Source organism: Chlorocebus sabaeus, chromosome 1, assembly GCF_047675955.1.
Source record: "Chlorocebus sabaeus isolate Y175 chromosome 1, mChlSab1.0.hap1, whole genome shotgun sequence".
Lineage (NCBI taxonomy): Eukaryota > Metazoa > Chordata > Mammalia > Primates > Cercopithecidae > Chlorocebus > Chlorocebus sabaeus.
Window position 1 is genome coordinate 47147554 of NC_132904.1, and position 8987 is coordinate 47156540.

Here is an 8987-nt window from a genome sequence, read left to right on the forward strand (position 1 = left end):
TTCCAGGAATTTCCCCTCTCCTTTCATGGCCCACTCTGTCACTTGTCCTTGAAGATTCAGTTCAGAATGTCTCCATAAGGAAGATTTTCTAATAACCTGGCCCCAGATCTCTGGCTTCCAGGCTGATTCAGTGCCCTCTCTCTGTCCTCATGTCTCAGTTTCCTCATCTGTAAAGATGTATTATATGAATGAAATACATAAACATAAGTAAAGAATGTAAAACAGCAAACACAGTAAGTGACTCCATAATGTTATTATTATTGCTTCTAACATGACATTTTTCATATTAGATTAACACTATTTTCTGGTCAGTCCTCCATCCTATGCTGTGATTTCTCCACATGGAGCATGCATCACTCATTCATTTGTTTGGTTAGAGACACAACAGAGACAGCCAGTTGTCCCCCAATATCCATACCTCACTTTTTTAACATAATGATATAATTTTTACTTGGAAACGTGGTATATTAGTCAACTTGGGCAGCCCATAACGAAATACTACAGACTGGGTGGCTTCAATCTAGAAATTTATTTTATCACAGTTCTGGAGCCTGGAAGACCAAGGTCAAGGTGCTAGCAAGGTTATTTCTCCTGAGGCCTCTTTCCATGGCTTGCAGACAGCCACCTTCTCACTGTGTACTCACATGACCTTTTCTCTGTGCATGCACATCCTTGGTGTCTCTGTTCTTATTAGGACACCTGTCATATTGGATTAGGGCCCCACTTTCACAATTTTAATTAACTTTAATGACCTCCTTGAAGACCCTATCTCCAGATACAGTCACATTGGGGATTATGGCTTCAACCTATGAGTTTTCAGGGCAGGATACAGTTTAGTCCATAACACATGGCCATCTAGCAGAAGACTACATTTCTCAGATGCCCTTGCAGCTAGCTGTGACCATGTGACTAAGTTGTAGCCAATGGGGTATGAGTGGGAGTAATTTGTGTGCAACTTCTTAGTTATGACTTTTGAGGGGAAGGAGTTGGCCTTCTTTCCCTCTCCCCATTGGTTGGTATGTGGGTGATTAGCAGGAGCTGGAGTGGCCATCTGGTAGACAGAGGAATGGCTCTTCCTCAAAATGTGCACATCCTAATCCCTAGAACCTGTGAAAACATTATGTTACATGGCAAAAAGGACTTTGCAGATGTGAATAAATTCAGGGTCTCGAGATGGGAAGATTATACTGGATTCCTGAGGTGGGCCCAGTGTATGCACAGGAGTCCTTATAAGGGAAAGAAGGAGGCAGGTAAGTTAGAGTCAGAGGAAAATGTAACTATGGAAGCAGAGGTTGGAGTGATGTGGCCATGAGCCAAGGAATGCAGGTAGCTTCTAGAAGCCAGAAAAGGCAAGGAATGAATTCTCTTCTAGAGCCTTCAGAAGGAGCACTGCTCTGCCAACCTTGATCTTAGCTCCCTAAGAATCAATTCAGACTTCTGACCTCCAGAATTGTAAGATAATAAATCTGAATTGCTTTAAGCCACTAAGTTTGTAGCAATTTGTTTGAGCAGCAATGGGAAGCTAATATACCACCTTAGATCATGTGATGGAAGTTGCAGATTGAAGATCCACAGAGCAATGAGAAAGAAAGAGAATCTGGGTGTCTGGTATTGTCAAGCTGCCACATAAGTCTTTAACTACCTACCTGGAATTTTATGTAAGCAAAGAATAAACTGAAATTTTTAGATCTTTTTGTAATCACAGTCATCTAATCTGTATCCTACTGATATGTCTACCTATGATGGGTCTGGCAACGACATGCGCCCTAGGCAGTAAGGTATATATTGTATGTGGTAAGTGAGGTGGCTGGGATATGCCCAGGAAATTATGTGAACACAAAAAAGGAGGCAAGAAGTATTTGTTTTACTAAGCTGACTACTGCTAGGTAAATAAGAAATGCTCTTCTCATTTTGCAGATAAGGCCAAGAGGCTGGGTGGCTGTCTCCCAGGGAGACACATGGCATGTTCCTGAGGAGGAAGTAGAGGTTCTGGGGTAACCTCTAGGGAAGATGAGAAGTGAGTGCCCCTTGCAGGGAAGTGGTGGGAGTCAAGTGGGCTGTGGTGTCACACTGCCTAGGGTGTACTCATGACTCTGCCACTGACTGTGTGACTTTGATAAGTCCCTCAGTCTCTCTGAGCTTCCATTTCCACATATGAAAGGTGGAAATATTAACTTACATTTTAAAAAGTGCTGTTGTGTGACCAGGCATGGTGGCTTATGTTTGTAATCCCAGTACTTTGGTAGGCCGAGGCTAGTGGATCTCTTGAGCCCAGGAGTTTGAGACCAGCCTGTACAAGATGGTGAAACCCCACCTCTACAAAAAATACAAAAACATTAGCTGGCCATGGAGGCATGTGTCTGTAGTCCCACTTGGGAGGCTGAGAAGTGGGAGGATCACTTGAGCCCAGGAGGTTGAGGCTGCAGTGAGCTGTGATCATGCCACTGCCCTCCAGCCTGGGTGACAGAGCAAGCCCCTGTATCAAAATAAAATAAAACAAAATAAAATAAAATAAAATAAAAAGTGCTGTTGTGGATATGAAATAGGAGAATGCAGGAAAAGTGTATCTACAGCACAGAGCTAGGAACATAGTAAGTATTCAGTCAGTAGCTACTGGCTGGGCATGGTGACTCACACCTGGAATCCCAGCATTTCAGGAGGGCAAGGTGGGAGGATTGCTTGAGGTGATCCAGCTTGAGTTTGAGAGCAGCCTGGTCTTGAGTCTGGGCTTGAGTTTGAGTACAGTCTGGAAACATAGTGAGACCCCAGCTTTACTAAAAATAAAAATATTAGCTGGGCGTGGCAGTAAGCACCTGTAGTCTCATCTACTTGGAAGGCTGAAGTGGGAGGATGACTTGAGCCTGGGTTGAGGCTGCAGTGAGCTGTGATAGTGCCACTGCACTCCAGCCTGGGTGACAGAGTAAGACTCTCTCTCTCTCTGTCTCTCTCTCTCTCTCTGCCTCTCTCTCTCTCTCCTCTCAATAAATAAATAAATAACCAAACAAACCCAGCAGCTACTGTTAGGTCTTACCTGTTCAAAACTCAATGATCAGACCTACCTACTGAATGTTGGAGAGATCTAACACCCATCAGCCTCTTAAATAATTCCCAATATTTAAGCCCAGGTCTCACACACACAAGCTTCTACAATACTTATAGCTGCAATTTTATTGTCCATGCCCAAGTAAGAGAGGAAGAGGTGAAAGGGTTTGCTCCTCCTTCCATTTCCCTCTCTTTTGTCCTAAAAAGATGAAGGCCACATGCTGCATGAGTCCAACTATAGGACATTCTGGAAAAGGCCAAACTATGGAGACAATAAAAAGATCAGTGGTTATTGGGGTTGAGGGGATGGAGGGTTGAATAAGCAGAGTGCAGATAATTTTTAGGGCAGCAAAACTATTTTGTATGATACTGTAATGGTGGATACATGTCATTATCGCTTTGTCAAAACCCATAGAATGTACAACACAAAGAGTAAACCCTAACGTAAATTGTGCACTCTGGGTGATGATGATATGTAGTTTCATCAATGTTGGTTTATGGATTATAACAAATGTCCCACTCTGGTGCAGGATGTTGACACTGGGGGAGGCTGTGCATGTGTAGGTGCAGGGGTATATGGGAACTGTCTCTGCTTTCTGCTCAATTTTACTGTGAACCTGAAACTGCGCTGAAAAATAAAGTCTATTTTTTTAATGGCATGTATCTGTTATCTATTACCATGATAATTATGTGTAATAAACCACTCTCCAAAATCCAATGGCTTCAAATAATAAACCTTTAGTTTCTGAGTCTGCAGGTTGGCTATTTAGATTGGGCTGTTTTCCTAGGCTCTACTGGGCTCACTCACATGCTGTACTTGACTGGCTCAGGCTGGTCTTGGCTGAGGAACTGGGTGACTCAGCTGTGCTCTACAGGCCTCACCTCCAGCAGGCTTGCCTAGGCATGTTTTCATGGTAATGGTAGTGGTGCAACAGTGCAAGCAGAAACACATTTCCCAAACCTCTGCCTGATTCATATATGTTAATATCTCATGGGTCAAAACAAGATACATGGCTGAACTCAGAACTGAGACGTGGAGAAATACACAATATGCCTCCTGATATGAAGAGCTGCAAAATCATAAGGCAAAGGGTATGAATACAAGGAGGAGTGAAGAACTAAGTTCATTAATGTAATTGGTCCACCATATGGAGATAATAGTACACCCATCCTGAGGGGTGCTGCAAGGGATAGATATGGTCAAATATATGTGTTTAATATAGTGCCTGGCCCATAACAGGAACTTATAAAGTGGTTCATTCCTCCTTACCTACAGGAATCTTCGGATATATATGGGACTTTTCAGATGGAGTAGAAGGTATTGAGAATCACTGGCACCACAGGAGCAAGGGTTAGCACATGATTTGTGCTTTGCTCAGTAGAGGTACCAGTGGGAGCCTCCGTCATGTATCTGCTATAGCTGTTTCTTGGGGTAGGTCTTCAACCATAACAAGCATGATGCCACTGACTGGCAGATACTCCCTTATCATTTACAGAGTCATATTCATCAGAATAGATTTCCTGCCAAGTGAGAGGAGTCACTGAAATCCTTTCAGACCATTAGCTTCCCTCCCACTATACAAACATAAGTCCCCAGACAAATGAAAATGGATTCTCCTGCTTTTTGAGCAATACGATGATGACAATAACAACAATAATATTAATAGCTCCCACCCACTAAGCAGGAAAACAGATTTTGATTCTCACATTAGCTCGCCAAGGTAAGTACTATTACTACCCCAGTTTTACAGAGGAGGAAACAGAGGCTCAGGCAAGCTATTCAGCTAGTAGGTGGCAGAGTTGGGATTTGAACCCATGTCTCTCCAAGGCCAAAACACTACTCCACCTTTTCTTCCTGACTCGACTTGTGCTTATTCTGCTGATCTCAAGTCAGAGGTCCCTTGTCATTTGTGTTACTTTTTGCTAGCTCACTTCAGCCACCCTACCCAGGTTTCATGTCACATGCTGACAGGGACTGAAGATCCGCGATGAGAGGGTCATGGCTGCAGGGAATTTTTCCAGGTCTGGGCAGGTGAGGCAGAGACCCCAATTTCAGGACCAACCCCTCCCAGAGTTACACTTGAAACCTTCCCCTTCCCCGGAAGGCCAATGCCTGCTGGGCATTTCTGGGATAGCCTGAGGGCTTGGCCAAAGCCAAGGCCTGGAACTGGCCCTCTTCCCAGGGCCCTGACCTCTCACGGCTTGTATGTGGGGGTCAGTGAGAAGCAGGACTCCGGGAAGGAAGACAAGGCCCCAAACCTCAGGACTCAGTTGGAGAAACCAGAGAAGGCCCCAGAACAGCTGACTCTGGGCGCCACGTATTGGAGGCGGACACCCCCTCCCTGACACTGGCTGTGCTGTGAGTCACGGGTTTTAAGCTGAGCACTCTGGGAGATTAACCAGCTTTGTGACCAGCTGCTGGAGGAGGATACTTGGCCGAAAGAAGCAGGATAAAGTTACCCTCTCAGAAGTTTACAGGAAGGCCCATAAATGCCCCCAACTGCTGTGGGGCCCATGTTCTGGGGCGTTCCTGGGTGTTACCCCTGGGCAGACCCTCAGTGGCTGTGCTCATTCCCCCTGCTCCTCACCCACCAAGTAGGTTCTACTAATCTGGCACTCACTGGGGATATCTGCCACTTGGGGCCCCATGGTTCCAAGAGGAGTGTTGGGCCATGGGCCTTCCTTGCCCAGATGACAGATATTAGGAACAGAGCCTATCCTGGAGTCAGTGGGAGGAAACTGGCTCCTGCCTGGCTTAGGTTTGGGGCGGAGGCTGGTGGGAAATGCCTGAGCGAGATGGCGGCCCCTGGCACACAGGCTGTCCCAGCCAGGGTGAAAGGGACAGGAAGAACCCCATCCCAGGGCCCTAGAATGCAACATATGGAGGGGCCTTGGAAGGCCTCGGAGAGGGAACAGGGAGGCCTGGCTTCCAGCCCAGCTCTGCCTCTGACCCTTTGGCCTTAGTGTCCTCATTCACCAAAAGGAGAACTTGTCATTTTCAAACTGTGTTCTCTGGAGTCCTGGGCCATTCAGAAGTGCTATAGGGATTCCACAAATGTTGGATTAGAATTTTGGACCAGAAGTATCCACCAATCATCATACATACCTACCCCCTTATTTCACAGATTTGTATTTAACAAAATAGGCTCATTTTTTCCTCCACCGATTGACCATTCATTCAACAATTCTTTCACGAGTGCCTACCGTGTGCCAGGCTCTTTTGTAGCTGGTGAGTAGAGCATACTTTATAAGAAATAACAGTAATCCACGTGAACTTATAAATTAATTTATGGCAACAAAATGGCCCCTCTGTCTGCTTTACATATCAGGGTTTCACCTAAGAATTTATCTGAAGACAAGACTCTGCTTCTAAATAAGTTTGGCTTGGGATGATCTCCTGGGTGCCTTCCTGTCCATCTGGCTCCATTCTCAAAGCACTAAGCTGCCAGTCCCTTGGGGGAAGATCTAGAAGAGGTGAAGATGAGGCACTTCAGCCCCAGGATACCCACTGGCGTGAGGGTTTCTCCACATAGTGGAGAGGCCACCGTCTGAGTGAGGCCTTGTGTGTCCTCTGTACCAGGGCCTGAATGGTACACGGGCAAGAGGAGGACATTGGGTGAAGACTCTGCCTCTGGATCCCAAAATGGGGCATTCAGGAGAGCTCAACCTGGCTCTACCCCCACCCCATTATCCTACCAACAGCCCACCCCCAGCTGGTGCTACTACTGATGCCCACGTCTGCTTTGTGCCAGGCACTTTACATACATCCCCTTAATCTTGGCAGGTAGGTATTTTTAGTCGTATTTTATAGATGAGGAAGGGAAGGACCTACTATAGGCAAGCTGTGTGCTGAGTGCTGGGGATACAAGCAGAGAGAGGGCCCATTCTAGTCTAGTGGGAGATACTAAGAGTCATATCTAACACATGCACTACTTACTATAGGACAGGAACTTTTCCTAAGTCAATCTCCTCAATACCAGCGTATTATTATCCAGCCCATTTTATAGATGAGGAAACTGAGACAGAAATACTAGTGTCCTAAGGTCACAGAGCAAGTAAGAGCTGAGATTTGAACCCCAGCACTTGGGCTCCTGAGCCCATGTGTGTAACTACCCTGCTGTGCCCTCTAACAGCCAAGGTAATATTCCTCAAGTATTCCTTCATTCCTTCATTGGGGCCATTGAGAGGACAGGACAGTCCTTGCTATCCCACAGCTCCCATGCTAATGTGGGAGGCAGAGGTATAACAGAGAGTCACCACCTAGGGTGAGGAGAGCAGCACCTGGGGTCAGCGCTGGAGGACAAGGACATGGAAAGATGTGGGGTGTGAATCTTGGCTCTGCCACTGACCAGTCAGGTGACCTCGGACAATGGATATAGCTTCTCTGAATTTCTACTGCCTCATCAGAAAGATGAGGATGGTAGTGATTTAGATTAAATAGTCAATGCACATACAGTGTCAAATACTGTGCAAAGGAAGACAATAAGTGCTTAGTAAACGGTAGCTATATTTATTAACAAAACTAAAGAGTTGGTGGGGAAAAGGAAAACGAAGAGGATTCTGGAACTTGTTTCTCTATGAGCTCTGTTCTTGGCCAGAGGCTGGCCTTCTGTGCCCAGCCCCCTCTCCATCCCCAAGCCTGTCCGGGCACCTGCTGTGGGTCCTGGCATCCCCAGGCAGGGCCAGGAAAGGGCCAGGGCGAGGCCAGGAGGGCGGGTGAGGACAGCCCAGCCCAGCTCCTCACTGCTGGGGAGCCTGGTGTGGGGGCAGGGCTGCTCTTGGCAGCTATGTGCTCCCTGGATGGAGAGAAGGCCTGTGTGTCTATGGGGGAGTGAGTAGAGGCAGAGGCAGCCAGACCCTCCTGCCTCTTAGAAATGAAGGTTCTAGCAGCCTCTCTCTAGGGGTTCATGGTAGGGGCAAGGGCGATGGCTCTGCCTGCCCAGTGCCTCAGCTCAGAGCACATATCCCTGCTGCTTATGCCTCCAGACCTCGTCTGGGCCCTGCCTTTGTTCTCATGCAGCAACTATCTCCAGGAAATGGAGATGTCATCGGAATAGCCAGAGCCAGGTGTGATCCAAGGTTCTGCAAGGAAAAGGAAGAATGGTGTGGAGTGGGTTGCTGTAGGGAAGGCTTCCCAGTGGAGGTGGCTCCTGAGCTCTACGGAAAGGGAAGTGGGCGTCCTTCCAGGCAGAAGGAACAGCAGGTGCAAAGGCCTGGGGGCTCATCTACAAGATTAGATAAAACGTCTCAGTTCCAACACAAATTTTGTTCAGATCCAATTATTTTAGTAGGAAAGGGGACATGTTAAAGCATGTCTGGGGGCCCTGAGCTAGGCCTGGGATGAGGATGGGCTTAGGGAGTAGGCCTCGGTTTAAGGAGGGCAGGAAGCCAGGTGCCAGAACTTAGGCACAGTCTCCATCTCAGCACCAGAGGTCTGAGGCCCTGCGGGATGGATGGCTGAGACATTGCTGCTGGGAAGGAGCTTGTAGGGGGTCTTGCACCCCAAAGGTGTGTCTACAAAAGGAACTTGAGCAGCGGGTCCCAATAAAGGTGGAAGCTCTTCCCAATACCCCTATACACACTCAGAATATGGAGGTGTCCCACAGACACTCTGGTTACAGAGATACTCCGAACATGGGCTAAGGTCCTGGACAGTGACACACGGTCCACATAGGGTGATAACAGGGATTGTCTTATCAGAGAGGCACCCTCAGTTAGACACCCGGGACCACATCATCACACAGTGACAAGAGCTCACAGGGCACACAATCAAGTGTCCCCTCGCCCCCGCTACCCCTGGGGCAGCCTCACTCCTGGGACCTCCTGGAGCCGGGCGCAGCCAGTGGCCATCAGCACCAGCCGCAGGGCCCCCCGCGGCACACGTGCACTCGCCGCCCGCAGCCGCATCCCGCGCACACGCCGGCGGGGCTAACAAGCCCACAGCC